The 16,180-nt window shown below is 42.7% G+C and overlaps 1 protein-coding gene across 1 annotated transcript in view; it reads left to right on the plus strand.

The window, feature by feature from the left end:
* LOC115118919 (transcription factor Maf-like) overlaps positions 1–15,431 on the plus strand; it is a 95,383-nt gene extending 79,952 nt beyond the window's left edge. The window contains exon 3 of the mRNA XM_065009777.1: positions 8,781–15,431. The gene's annotated coding sequence lies outside the window, so the exon portion shown is untranslated. The remainder of the gene's footprint in view (positions 1–8,780) is intronic.
* Positions 15,432–16,180: the final 749 nt, after the last annotated feature.

The raw sequence follows: 16,180 nt of genomic DNA on the forward strand, positions 1-16,180 counted from the left end.
TAGAGAACAGTTTATGTGAACAAGGTACGGTAGTAGAGATCAGTTTATGTGAACAAGGTACAGGGGTAGAGAACAGTTTATGTGAACAAGGTACAGGGGTAGAGAACAGTTTATTTGAACAAGTTACAGGGGTAGAGAACAGTTTATGTGAACAAGGTACAGGAGTAGAGACCAGTTTATGTGAACAATGTACAGTAGTAGAGAAGAGTATATGTGAACAAGGTACAGGAGTAGAGACCAGTTTATGTGAACAAGGTACAGGAGTAGAGACCAGTTTATGTGAACAAGGTACAGGGGTAGAGACGAGTTTATGTGAACAAGGTACAGGAGTAGAGACCAGTTTATGTGAACAAGGTACAGGGGTAGAGAACAGTTTATGTGAACAAGGTTCAGGAGTAGAGACCAGTTTATGTGAACAAGGTACAGGGGTAGAGAACAGTATATGTGAACAAGGTACAGGGGTAGAGAACAGTTTATGTGAACAAGGTACGGTAGTAGAGAACAGTTTATGTGAACAAGGTACAGGGGTAGAGAACAGTTTATGTGAACAAGGTACAGGGGTAGAGAACAGTTTATTTGAACAAGGTAAAGGGGTAGAGAACAGTTTATGTGAACAAGGTACAGGAGTAGAGACCAGTTTATGTGAACAATGTACAGTAGTAGAGAAGAGTATATGTGAACAAGGTACAGGAGTAGAGACCAGTTTATGTGAACAAGGTACAGGAGTAGAGACCAGTTTATGTGAACAAGGTACAGGGGTAGAGACGAGTTTATGTGAACAAGGTACAGGAGTAGAGACCAGTTTATGTGAACAAGGTACAGGGGTAGAGAACAGTTTATGTGAACAAGGTTCAGGAGTAGAGACCAGTTTATGTGAACAAGGTACAGGGGTAGAGAACAGTATATGTGAACAAGGTACAGGAGTAGAGACCAGTTTATGTGAACAAGGTACAGTGGTAGAGAACAGTTTATGTGAACAAGGTACAGGGGTAGAGAACAGTTTATGTGAACAAGGTACAGGAGTAGAGAACCGTTTGTGAACAAGGTACAGGAGTAGAGACCAGTTTATGTGAACAAGGTACAGTGGTAGAGGATAGTTGTGAACAAAGTACAGTAGTAGAGAACAGTTTATGTGAACAAGGTACGGTAGTAGAGAACAGTTTATGTGAACATGGTACAGGAGTAGAGAGCGGTTTATGTAAACAAGGTACAGTGGTAGAGGATACTTTATGTGAACAGGGCACAGTAGCAGAGAGCAGTTTATGTGAAGAAGGTACAGTAGTAGAGAACAGTTCATGAACAATGTAGAGTAGTAGAGAACAGTTTATGTGAACACGGTACAGTAGTAGAGAATATTTCATGAACAATGTACAGTAGTACAGAACAGTTTATGTGAACAAGGTACAGTAGAAGAGAACAGTTTATTTGAACAAGGTACAGATGTAGAGAACAGTTTGTGAACAAGGTACAGTTTATGTGAACCAGGTACGGTGGTAGAGAACAGTTTATGAGAACAAGGTACAGATGTAGAGAACAGTTCATGAACAAGGTATGGTAGTAGAGAACAGTTTATGTGAACAAGGTACAGTAGTAGAGAACAGTTTATGTGAATAAGGTACAGTGGTAGAGGATAGCATATGTGAACAAGGTACACTGGTAGAGGAAAGTGTATGTGAACAAGGTACGGTAGTAGAGAACAGTTTATGTGAACTAGGTACAGTAGTAGAGAACAGTTTATTTGAACAATGTACAGATGTAAAGAACAGTTTGTGAACAAGGTGCAGTTTATGTGAACCAGGTACAGTGGTAGAGGATAGTTTATGTGAACAAGGTACGGTAGTAGAGAACAGTTCATGAACAAGGTACGGTAGTAGAGAACAGTTTATGTGAACAAGGTACGGTAGTAGAGAACAGTTCATGAACAAGGTACAGTGGTAAAGAACAGTTCATGAACAAGGTACGGTAGTAGAGAACAGTTCATGAACAAGGTACAGTAGTAGAGAATAGTTCATGAACAAGGTACGGTAGTAGAGAACAGTTTATGTGAACAAGGTACAGTGGTAGAGAACAGTTCATGAACAAGGTACGGTAGTAGAGAACAGTTTATGTGAACAAGGTACGGTAGTAGAGAACAGTTAATGAACAAGGTACGGTAGTAGAGAACAGTTCATGAACAAGGTACAGTGGTAGAGAACAGTTTATGAACAAGGTACAGTGGTAGAGAACAGTTCATGAACAAGGTACAGTGGTAGAGAACAGTTCATGAACAAGGTACGGTAGTAGAGAACAGTTTATGTGAACAAGGTACAGATGTAGAGAACAGTTCATGAACAAGGTACGGTAGTAGAGAACAGTTTATGTGAACAATGTACAGATGTAGAGAACAGTTCATGAACAAGGTACGGTAGTAGAGAACAGTTTATGTGAACAAGGTACGGTGGTAGAGAACAGTTAATGAACAAGGTACGGTAGTAGAGAACAGTTCATGAACAAGGTACAGTGGTAGAGAACAGTTTATGAACAAGGTACAGTGGTAGAGAACAGTTCATGAACAAGGTACAGTGGTAGAGAACAGTTCATGAACAAGGTACGGTAGTAGAGAACAGTTTATGTGAACAAGGTACAGTGGTAGAGAACAGTTCATGAACAAGGTACGGTAGTAGAGAACAGTTCATGAACAAGGTACGGTAGTAGAGAACAGTTCATGAACAAGGTACAGTGGTAGAGAACAGTTCATGTGAAAAAGGTATGGTAGTAGAGAACAGTTTATGTGAACAAGGTACGGTAGTAGAGAACAGTTCATGAACAAGGTACGGTAGTAGAGAACAGTTCATGAACAAGGTACGGTAGTAGAGAACAGTTTATGTGAACAAGGTACGGTAGTAGAGAACAGTTCATGAACAAGGTACGGTAGTAGAGAACAGTTTATGTGAACAAGGTACGGTAGTAGAGAACAGTTCATGAACAAGGTACAGTAGTAGAGAACAGTTCATGAACAAGGTACGGTAGTAGAGAACAGTTTATGTGAACAAGGTACGGTAGTAGAGAACAGTTCATGAACAAGGTACGGTAGTAGAGAACAGTTCATGAACAAGGTACAGTGGTAGAGAACAGTTCATGAACAAGGTACGGTAGTAGAGAACAGTTCATGAACAAGGTACGGTAGTAGAGAACAGTTTATGTGAACAAGGTACGGTAGTAGAGAACAGTTCATGAACAAGGTACGGTAGTAGAGAACAGTTTATGAACAAGGTACAGTGGTAGAGAACAGTTCATGAACAAGGTACGGTAGTAGAGAACAGTTCATGAACAAGGTACAGTGGTAGAGAACAGTTCATGAACAAGGTACAGATGTAGAGAACAGTTCATGAACAAGGTATGGTAGTAGAGAACAGTTTATGTGAACAAGTTACGGTACACACACACACACACACACACACACCGCCCGGAAGTGTTTTAGTTCCCCCATTTGACCTGTGCTTGTCTCATACACTGTGTGTGTGACCTTGGCTTGGCCCGCTGGTAAAGTGGAGCGTAGGAGAGAGGGTGTGTGAGCAGCCAAGCGTACTCCTCCAGATTAGCAGGCTTTATTACTGCCACCGACCACAGCCCCTACAAATCCTCTTATTTCATTTTACCTCCCGCTACCTCTCTCTAACACACTTGCTCCCGCGCCCTCCTCTCTCCCTCACTTTTCTCTTTTTCTGCTCCCCCTGAACTCTCTCTTTCTCTCCTGTTCTCACACACTTTTTTCCCCCATTCCACTTTCACTTACTTGTTCTCCTTTCTCTCCCTCATGTGTTTCTGCCTTGCTGACATCTTTCTCAGCCTCTTATTCCCCCTATTCCTCATTCTTTGTTTGTCTCCCTCTACATTTTCCCTATACCTTCTCTTTCTTAGCCTTTCCTTCCCCTGCTCTCTTCCTCCCTCATTCTATTCAGTGTGATGAATCTGTAGACAGAGCCTAATAATTGTACTTCAGCCCAAGTGCTCATTTTTCTCCATGTTTGAAAGCCATGACAAGCAGCAGTTCTTTCTCTATCCACCTTCCTCTACTCTCTTTCTCCCTCGCTCTCTTTATTTCTCTCTTCCTCTCCCTCTCCCCTCTATTCCTCTCGTACAAAGGGGTGAATAGAATAACTGATGGTTTACAAGGTCATGCTGTCTAGTGAGGACACACCGGGGGTTTCTACAGGAGCTATGTCCTCCCAGGTGCCATGTTCAGCCTCAGATATAGAGACAGAGGAAGTTCTGGATAGCACACAGCAATATATCTAGGGGGAAATAACCATGGTGCTCTCAAAGCTTAAGTAAAAGAATGTTCCCTTAAATTCCAGATACCTTTATCTTAAGATAGCTAGGTGACACAACCACATCAGTCAAATATACGAGACACGAACATTCCATTCCAGCTAACCAATGGATATATAGTGTTTTGCAAAAAAAAAAAAACATTTTCATACACAACTAAAATGTAGGGGAAATAATCTGAGAACATAATATTTTACACACACATGAAGCAATCATTTCTGGTGAAAGAACACAAATGTGAAATGTTGGTGGATAAAGCGTTTTGGAAAGAAACTCTTCGTCTATTGACTGTTACATGTTCATTTCTGTAGAATATTACCCCAATCACACAACCACATAGCAGTGTTAAACGCAGCCTGTACAAGGAGTGCCAGAACACCCTGGGACTAAACATATGGGCTCCTCTAGAATATCCTCACCAATCTCAACCTCACGCATGCACATATTCACTCACACACACACACACACACACACACACACACACACACACACACGCTCTTTCTTGCTCGCTCTCTCCTCTTTCTCTTGGATCATGCTAGATTCCGAAAACTAGAACATGGTAACGCTGTACTGGATCATTTCATTGAGGAGACATTGTATTGACATAGTTTGTGTGTGACTGTGTGGTGTGAGTCTGGTTAAGGTCTAGCTGGTGATGTGCTGTTCCACCTCAGGTATTTACATGTCAGAGAAAAGCATCTGGCAGAGTTACAGGGGACAGTCCCACTGCAGTAAACGCCAACGCCCCATACACACACACACACACACACACACACACACACACACACACACACGCACAGCCTCGGCCCAGATCTCTATCTCATACCCCCCCACACACACTATAGTTACTGAGGCAGCTTTCTGCACACATCAGCAGAATGTAAAGGGGCAGACAGCAGGATAAATAAAGACCAACATCCCATCATTATGCCATTAATAACGCTGTTTAATCAACTACACAATTCAATATTGTCATGTCGATATTTTAACATAATTATGGTTCATGGCTGTAAATTGCATATTTTATTTCAAACATTACACGAGTTAAATGAAATGAGGTTTTTGTCCAATAAGCACTTTCACAAAAACTGATATTTTTAGGGATGACGGGATATTCTGAAACTTGTGTAAATACACAGGCTTGCTTGATTGACAACAATTGAATTACTCTACAATAGCACTTAATAAATATCATTCATTTTAATATGAGAGAGAGAGAGAGAGAGAGAGAGAGAGAGAGAGAGAGAGAGAGAGAGAGAGAGAGTAGAGTATATTTTCTCCCTCTCAGTAGATATGTATCGAGTTAGTCTTGTCCATAGAGGGCTTTAACATTGATTGTGATCATTAAATATATCCGTTTCAAATGGCAGCATGGCGTTCCAGATGTCAATACTACCAATATAAGCAACACAGACGTATTCAAATCAATCCGCCCATAAATATGAGGAGGGAAATGAATCTTATGGGAAATAAAAAAACGAAAAGGGAAAATAGCAGTCAGCCAGTACACATTACATTGCAATATAGAGAAACATTAATTTAACAAATTGTTAATGTCTAAATGTTTGTATGCTATATTTTAGTTTCCTATTTTTAATTGTATAAATCATATTGATATTCAGTATGTATTGGATTCTCTTCTGATCTGCATCTACTCTTCAGAAGCATGATGGGAAGTATCTTGGCCTCATTTATAAAATATATTTTCATTTTCATGATTCTACATCTCAGAGCATGATCAGTGTATGAATGCAAAGGATGATTCATGATTCTACATCTCAGAGCATGATCAGTGTATGAATGCAAAGGATGATTCATGATTCTACATCTCAGAGCATGATCAGTGTATGAATGCAAAGGATGATTCATGATTCTACATCTCAGAGCATGATCAGTGTATGAATGCAAAGGATGATTCATGATTCTACATCTCAGAGCATGATCAGTGTATGAATGCAAAGGATGATTCATGATTCTACATCTCAGAGCATGATCAGAGTATGAATGCAAAGGATGATTCATGATTCTACATCTCAGAGCATGATCAGTGTATGAATGCAAAGGATGATTCATGATTCTACATCTCAGAGCATGATCAGTGTATGAATGTAAAGGATGATTCATGATTCTACATCTCAGAGCATGATCAGTGTATGAATGTAAAGGATGATTCATGATTCTACATCTCAGAGCATGATCAGTGTATGAATGCAAAGGATGATTCATGATTCTACATCTCAGAGCATGATCAGTGTATGAATGCAAAGGATGATTCATGATTCTACATCTCAGAGCATGATCAGTGTATGAATGTAAAGGATGTAAAGGATCACAAATCATATTTTTGCACACATTGATGAATTCCCACAAGCATGTTTGAATTATTAATCACACGTTAAAAAAAATGCATTCAACCACAATGAGAGATAAATAGAGGGATGGTGGGAGGGAGAGGTAGAGAGAGGAGAGAGAAAGAGAGACTGAGGGGCCTCGGGTGAGTCAAAGGATCAAGGTCTTCCTCAGAGACGAATGCTTTCCTCTCTTCTCCTCTCCTCTCCTTTCCTCTCTTCTCCTTTCCTCTGTTCTCTAAGCGTTGGGAGGAAGTGTAATGTATTGATTAACTATCAGATGATTCCGATAGGGCCTGATCAATAAGGCTTTGTATGAAAGCCAGGCAGGAACCTCCCTCTACAGTCAGAACACACGCACCCACACCCACACATGCAAACAAACACAATCATAGATCCACGGCAGCGATGCACTCCCAGAGGACATCTTAATGCTGTTTCCTCTTTGTTTGTTGTCTGCCCAGCATCTCACTCTCTCTTTCTCTCTCTCTCTCTCTCTCTCTCTCTCTCTCTCTCTGTCATTGACTGGTTATAGCGAGGGGCTTATATGCTGTTGATGTCTCACTCACTTCTTCTCTGAAGGGGCTCAGTGACATGCATCAATCAAATCAAATGATCAGTACTGTATGTGTGTGTGTGTGTGTGCATGTTGTGTGTATAGAGGGGAGAGGGGTGTAAGAGAGAGTCTCAGCTTGCTGCTTCTTACCAGTTTGAGAGCAGAGGAAGATGGGTGCAAGGGGCTCAGCTGTAGCACTACTGCCCCTAGGGGCCACAGAAGGGGGTGCTGGATCTATAACTGGGTGTACCTCGTCCTCCTGTATCCCTCTCCCTCCCTCTCCCTGGGGATAGTGTGTGTTGCAGCCGGTCCTTACATGCCCCCACACACCCAAAAAAGAATCATTTCTAAAAAGAATTGTAGAGCTTAGGGGATGGACGGTGTGTTGTTTCTTCTCTATCCTAGTGAGAGATTCCTTCATAAATTGCTCTAAATCTCCCTGTCCTCAATTCCTTGGGTGTTTGTGTTTGTGTGTGCAAGAGCAGCAACAAGACCGCTGTGGTGTACATATTAGAACAGAACAGTTCATTGTGCTTCTACATATGAATTGCTTGCTGTTTGGGGTTTTTGGCTGGGTTTGTGTATACTCACTTTGTGAAATCTGATGATGTAAAAAGGGCCTTATAAATACATTTGATTTGTATATATTAGGGGAGAATGGGGTAAGTTGAGGGTTTATTTTTTTACATTCAGCATCACTCCTTCAAAGGAAATATACAACGATATCTATATATATTTCAGGATTTTGTGTATCCCTGGAAATAATCAGAATTCATGTAAACATAGCTTGTCCAAAAAAAGTGGTCTCTTGGCACAATTTCCCGCGGGTTTGGGCCGCAGGACAGGGTAAGTTGAGCCACTTACTAATTTAATTGTAGTGAATTAAATATCACCACTACCTTTTTAAAACCGTGTCTCTTCATTTGCCAAACACAATTCAACAAAATCACAAGTAATTTTTGTATTTTAATCCACTTTTAACACAGGCTTAACACTTAACACTTTGTACTTTTTAAAATTATTTTAACACAGGCCCTGTTGTTACTTGCATTACACCTGGGAAGAAAACTCTTACATTGGCTCAACTTACACCAAGGCAAATATTTTTATTATTAGCCCACACAGCTACAAGGATGTACTTTAATGCTAGGTTTAGGACATCATATGGATGCTTATAGAGACCCCAACTGATATATAGCACAATCCTAAATTATCTACTTTGGTTTAAATACAAGCACCATTAAACCTCTAACACAAATTCCTTTGATTTAGTGAAAATAGTTTTTGGGGACTGAACTTGTTTACCACTTTTTCTATGTGGTTTCTTCTTTTCTTCCTGGTGGAGAGTAGTTCCGGGTCAAAGGGCGCTGTGCTGCTCACTGACCACAAGAAGCAGCCTTTCTAGGCCAATTCTGATTAGTCCCCTTCTCCCTAATATGTACACTCGTCTTGATTCCTTTCAATATGATCCTGTCAACTGTGTGCAAGTATTGAAATGACCACAGACACATACATACTACAACAAACAGTCTTTAATGAGTCCTCTCTCTTCCTATTCTTTACAGAAACCATGACAGAGGAATGGTGATGTCTTACCAACGTCGCTCCATGGCACCGGACTGCGACAAAGCACAACGTCCACACAACGTCTCCAAACCACCCATAAACCAACCGACAGTCCCTGTACAGAAGTCCAGACAGACCCAGTCACCCAACACTTTGTCTTTCATGACGAGATGATTGACAGAAACAAATTACAACAAAACCTAACACCCAAGAAAAAGACTTCATGTTTGATTCAACTACTAAAACTCCTGGATTCCCTCTTCCTCTGGCATCACCAGTAGCTACGGACGCAATTCTGACTCAACATGACAAAGATACAGTACCTCCTCATTGTAAATAGCATTTTGTAGAGTATTCTATGTAATAATATGTAGGTTGGAGGTCTTTAACTGTAGACGGATACTGTAGAGGGGAGAAGTGATGACAGTGAGTCCCATTTAGCCCATGATGTGAATGTAAATAATATACAGTAGGGCCTCGTATGAAACAAAACTACTGCGTCTGTATATAGCCACGAAACTATACCTCTATGTATATAGGCATTACATTACACCTCCTTATTTCTCCTACCCCCCTTCAATCCCCCTAAACTAGCACAATGATACTCACCACTCCCTATATCTCTGTAGACAGACATAGAATATATATATACAGGAGGAGACTAGAGACACAGAGGGAAGATACACAGTGTGGGATGCAGGTGGCAACACACTGGAGTGAAAAACACAGGCCCACTTTGGCTGGAACTGGTGAACTCTCCCTGCCACAAAGACAGTCAGAGGGGATGTGTTGCCCCTCGGACCGTCTCTCTTCTCCTCTCCCTTTAGTGTTAAACTACCACAGTTCAACCTGTAGCCACAGTGTAGCTATTAGATAAGATGAATTTGTACATGTATTTTACTCCTTAGTGATGTGACGGGTCCAGTTCAAAAGTTTGGCAGCTTTCTACAGTCCACTCAATGTACAAACGTGATTGGTTTTCATCTCCACTCCCTCCCCCTCCATTCCTGATTGGCTAGTCCTCCTCGCTCCTCTAGTCCTGATGAGGCTGTTGATAGTCAGTGGGAATGTCCATCAGACGGCCTGTTGGCCCGATGGCCTCTCTGAGACCAGGCGCTCGCTTAGCTCCCACAGGCTGGCTGCAGTGGCCTGGTCTTTGGGCTGGGGGGGAGGGTAGGCAGCAGAATTAGTTGTTGAAGTACATGCCTCCGAAACCCTCCAGCTCCGGAGATACTGCACAGTACACTGTGGTGGCTGACCCCTGTTGCTGTGAACTCACAGACAGAGAGAAAGAGTGAGAGAGAGATACACACACAACATGGAGGACCCTGATCAACATTATCTTTGTGGGAGGAGAGGACCATCAGAGAGATACACAGAAACCCTCCCGTCTGCCAAGAGACAAATGAGATCCTGCCACTCTAAAGATGCTGCCAAGACCTCCACCAGAATAAACACACATCTGGGCTCAGCGACCCCCCCACCATCTTTCCTGCATGACCCCAGAGCATCTGTACGAGACAGAGGAGGAACTCCATACAAATGGAGAGAGACAGATAGAGATATCGAGAGGATAAACCCCAGAGACACCCCTCTCTGCCACAGCCCATAATAATGGGACAGTGTTACCATGGGGACCATGGCCCTGTATATATATTTATATACATATATTTATTTCTATATTGTGTGTGAACAGGACTGCTAACTATCCAGAGTGCATGCTGATGTATATGTGGTAAATACAATGCTAACTGTCCACAAAACAGCACAGATCTCCGCAAAAAAAAATATATATACAATTTTAGAACGCCACAATCTCCATGGGATGGTGACAACTGTTCATTCAAATTTAAAGCAAACACATCAACATATGTTGGACTTGCAATCTCTATAGCTGCAATATTTGGATGTTATTTTGTGGAGGTTTGCGCACCGCAAGGGCTGTTTTCTGGACAGAAGATGTGACCCACGGTGTTCTAGACTGGGGAGGAGGGAGCAGCTCTTCTCATTGCAGTGGAGAGCCAGAGGGTTCTATAAATAGACTGTATAAGAGAACATACAGTATATATGTGATGATTACACATCTGTTTATGTTCACATCATCTAGGGATTTATGAGGGAAGTCAGACATTTGGCTTTTATTTCAGAGGTTTGCCAGGGTAAAGAGAGGTATACACCCCTTAAGAGTAATATGTTGAGAATTAGTGCTCTTGTAAACACACACACACACACACACACACACACACACACACACACACACACACACACACACACACACACTATATACATGCATGCACACACTCGTAAACCCCACTGCCCCTTACCCATCCCTCTTCTCTCAGACAACAGACAACCCTCCCTACCCTATACTCTCTAATTAAGTGGGAAATTACTTCTGTATTTCTCAGTTTAACATCTCAAATCCAGTATTCCGTAGTCTGTAGTCAAACTGTACTGAGACATGCCTCCCTAATTACCGTCACAGTCGGTAATTAGGAGTGGAGAGGGGGAACGAGAAGGAGAGAGAGAGCGACAGGAAGAGAGATTCCACAGCATTTGAAACAGACGTCAGAGAGAATTACAGCCAGAAGTCAGGCACTCAGAGGGATCTTTCATATAGCCCTGCTGCTGGCTAAAAGCTGCTGTGACGTTGTGAGAAGAGAAGAGACTGTTCCGGAGCTGACTTCTATAGACACACATTAAATAGTTATCCCTGGCTCACTGCTATTTATCTACAAATGAGACTGGTGGAGAGCACTGATGAAAGACTGCAGAGCACTGTTTAGTGCAGTGCACTGGCACAGCACAGCAGCAAAAGCCTGTACACACACACACACACACACACACACACACACACACACACACACACACACACACACACACACACACACACACACACACACACACACACACACACACACACACACACTAATATACACCCACTTCAAAGGCCCAGCCTCATTGAGACTCATTTTAGCATCAGCAGTCCAAGCTGGCAGAGCTTAACACAGGAATAGACACACATACTGAAAAATGCCCAAACTGCTCCGGCGCGCACACACACTGACACTCATTAAAATCTAGAAAGACACACTCTCACACACACCCATTCACAGAATAAAGTGCATGCACACTTACACACTCTCATTGAGAAATACAGACACACTAAACAAACTTCCTACTCAGTGTTGGTAGTAGCAGATTGAGGCAGTTAGAAACAGCAGATGAAACAACTGCATCTCTCTGCTGTCTCCCTCCCTGCCAGCACACTGATAACTCTACACACCTCACAGGACTGGCATATCAAAGGCTTACAAATGTCAGTCAGTGTCTAACAGACACCCAGACCCAGACATGCACGCTTCAAAAGCAGGGTGGCACATCATTTAGCTCTCAGTTAAGGTATTTGCTTTAGAGACCTACACACAAACTCATTGGAAGATGGAATATATTTGCCTGCTCATTTCCCTCTGCTTCCAAGGTCCTCGTTTTCACACTGTTTTAGGTAAAGGGTGGTCAAGCAATACATTGGAATGATTTACACCTGACCTGAAAATACTACACTGCACAGCTGTGGACTCTGTGTGCTCTGAGGGAAACTGTGCACACAGCAGAGAGAAAGGGAGGAAAGGAGAATTGAGGAGAGAGTGAGTGTGTGTACACAGGGGTTATCTTCTTGGTGTTTAGCGCTGCCCTCTCACTACTTGACCTGGTGACCCCTGTAATAGATAAACCTGATGAGATTAGACATTAACAAGCTGAACCACCCTCCACCAGTGTCTGTCTGTCTGTCTGTCTGTCTGTCTGTCTGTCTGTCTGTCTGTCTGTCTGTCTGTCTGTCTGTCTGTCTGTCTGTCTGTCTGTCTGTCTGTCTGTCTGTCTGTCTGTCTGTCTGTCTGTCTGTCTGTGTCTATCTATCACAGGAAGAGAGAGAGAGAGAGAGAAGGAGAATGGGCTTGGTCAAAGACATGCACACACAAACCTCACACAAACTTCACACTCACACACACGCACGCACACACACGCTCTCTGATTTAAACACTCTTATACACTCTCACAGACACACCCACTCATTCTGTCTGTCTGTCTGTCTGTCTGTCTGTCTGTCTGTCTGTCTGTCTGTCTGTCTGTCTGTCTGTCTGTCTGTCTGTCTGTCTGTCTGTCTGTCTGTCTGTCTGTCTGTCTGTCTGTCTGTCTGTCTGTCTGTCTGTGTCTATCTATCACAGGAAGAGAGAGAGAGAGAGAGCAGGAGAATGGGCTTGGTCAAAGACATGCACACACAAACCTCACACAAACTTCACACTCACACACACGCACGCACACATACGCTCTCTGATTTAAACACTCTTATACACTCTCACAGACACACCCACTCATTCACTCCAGGCATGTACAGTAACCCAACAGATGTGTTGTATAATCATGTAAATTATAGATAATACCTTTACATTTTAGGCGTTGACCAACCAATGTCTCTTTCTGGTTTTATACTAGTATCTTGTCAATGTCAATTCTGATTCTGAAATACATAGTTTTACAGAGAAATGGCTCCGTTTTCTTAGGGTTGTTATGTTCGTGTTAGACCGACCTGACCACCACACACTGGTGAGTGGAGAGGAGAGGGTTACACCAACTGTCCCCTAGACAGTACACAAATAACCAGAACTGAAAAGAGGGAATAGGGAAAAGACTAAAATCACTCCCGCAATATGCTAAAAATGTAGCAGGGTCCTAGCCAACCAGAGCGTTTCCAATACATTTACACACACAGAAACCCAACCTCTGCATAGGGAGAATCTATATGCTTTAAGAGATGGAAAAACAGGCACTAAATCAGCAGTAGTAACCTGACCCTGTCTGGCCAGAACCCTCACTGCTCTGGAAACTGGTCCCGGATCACATTTATGTCTTCCAATTTTCAAAATAATGAAAATATACTTTGGAAAGTATTGTGCAACATTTAACGGTTAAACAGACACAATTCGGGCCTCCCGAGTGGCGCAGCGGTCTAAGGCACTGCATCACAATGCTAGAGGCATCAGTACAGATCCGGGTTCGATCCCGGGCTGTATCACAGCCGGGAGACCCATGAGGCGGCACACAATTGGCCCAGCATTGTCCGAGTTAGGGGAGGGTTAGGCCGGCTGGGATGTCCTTGTCTCATCGTGCTCTAGAGACTCCTTGTGACGGCCGGGCACATGCACGCTGACTTTGTTCGCCAGCTGTATGGTGTTTCCTCCGACACATTGGTGCGGCTGACTTCCGGGTTAAGCGAGCAGTGTGTCAAGAAGCAGTGTGGTCTGGCGGGGTCGTGTTTCGGAGGACGCATGGCTCTCGAGCTTTGCCTCTCCCGAGTAAATACGGGAAATGAAGCAATGGGACAAGACTGTAACTACCAATTGGATACCAGGAAATTGTGGAGAAAAGAGGGTTAGTTTTTTTTCCTCCGAAAACAGCTAAAGGTATTTGTATTGAAAAGCAAGGTGGGAGAGAACAGAGATAGTAGTGTTGAAGCAGTTTACTGTATCTCAGTTATTTGGCGTTATCTTCATAGTATAACATGTTACTGTGGTGATCTTTAACCATGTCCAATCACTCTGCTTGTATACTACAACAATAATAAAACAAGCATTGTGCTATTTGTTAGCATAGGGTTATTGTACCAGAGAAAAAAAACTGGTCTGAAAAAACATGTTTTCTTTCTGCCTCTTCAAGGTTGTGCTCTGTCATTCTGTCTCTGATAATATGCGTGACACTTTACCCAGACGTCTGTAGTTATGTAATTGACCTCTAACCCCTGACCCCTGACCTGTAAATACACCCAGTACTGTAGAGCAGTCTGTTTTTGTCCCATCCCGTCCTGTCCTGTCCTGTACATAAGAACATGTAAATATCAAACAGCTATGCATGCTGAAACTCTAGCACTTCTTTCAGGTACTTTTATAATCCCAAACTTCTCATATGGCATGTGCTGAAAATCAACTATAAAAAAAAGTAATTAAAAAAATGAAAAGAGAATAATAAAAAAGAACCAGACGATGATATCCTGGACAACGTGTAAAGTCGTACAGTTTTCTTACTCCTGTGGGTGGTTCTCTTCTGTTCCTTTAACTGTCATTCTTACTGTGGTCGAACCGTTCTGGTCAAGGTTCTGTTCAGTTGTGTTGATGTGGGAAGGGTTGAAGCAAAGCAGAGAGGCAATCCAATCTGTACAGTGTTACCAACTAAAGCCTGGTTAAGTGGCTGCGTCCACAACTATCGCCGGAGAGCATACTCCTTTACTCTGGTGTAGAGAGCAGACAGGGGAAATGGATTGTGGTGTGGTTTTGTTCTTTTTTTATAGATCAAGAATTGGAACTGTGTAGGCTACAGAACAAGCTTACATGATAAAAGGGTCACTGAAACTAGGACCAGTATATGAGATTTGCCTCAGCCCTAGGACCCAGCCTGTCTGAGATAACAGTCTAACATGAAGATCTATCTATGCCATGAAGGAGAAGATAGGACTCCAACAGGACTGTGTGCTTTTGTTGATCCTTGTGGAATGTTTATTTCCAACCCCATGGCGTTCACAATAGATGGAAGTGTGTGATTGTTAATCTGTGCTAAAGATATTTTACATTTAATAAATTATCATTGTAACAAAAACACATCTGCTTGCTTGTCGTCTCTCGCCCGTGTTTGCGTAATATATATATATGCTACCACGAAAAGACTTTCACCCTGCTACCACGAAAAGACTTCCGCCCTGCTACCATACAGGGGGTAAACGAAAGTATTTCCTGTGACTGTGCCTCAAAACCAAATGTTTACCTGGCCCACCACTCCACAGCTTTTAAGACCAGGTCCACCTATACAAGGCCGCAGTGCCGACCTTCACCAGGACCCTAAAGGACATTGCCCTCAAACGCAGCCCCAACACCTCACACAGGAGCAACAGATCAACTGACACCCCGCCCAGACCAGCAAGACTCTGCTCACACTTACTGGTCTGAGACCAAACCACACGACTAACAACATTGGACACTTTATGGAACACAAGGCCTTTACTATCTCATCCTGGAATATCCAAGGCGTGAGGTCATCTGACTAAAGTGGACTTCACCAAAGAAATGAGAAATACAGACATCCTACAAGAAACATGGTATAGAGGAGATGGACCCACTGGTTGCCCTCTAGGTTACAGAGAGCTGGTAGTCCCATCCACCAAACTACCAGGTGTGAAACAGGGAAGGGACTCAGGGGGGTATGCTAATTTGGTATAGAGCAGACCTAACTCACTATTAAATGAATCAAAGCAGGAACATTTTACATTTGGCTAGAAATTCAAAAGGAAAGTATCTCAACAGAGAAAAATGTCCTCCTGTGTGCTGCCTATATCGCCGCACTAGAATCCCGA

Source organism: Oncorhynchus nerka, linkage group LG25 (assembly GCF_034236695.1).
Source record: "Oncorhynchus nerka isolate Pitt River linkage group LG25, Oner_Uvic_2.0, whole genome shotgun sequence".
In the NCBI taxonomy this organism is placed as follows: domain Eukaryota; kingdom Metazoa; phylum Chordata; class Actinopteri; order Salmoniformes; family Salmonidae; genus Oncorhynchus; species Oncorhynchus nerka.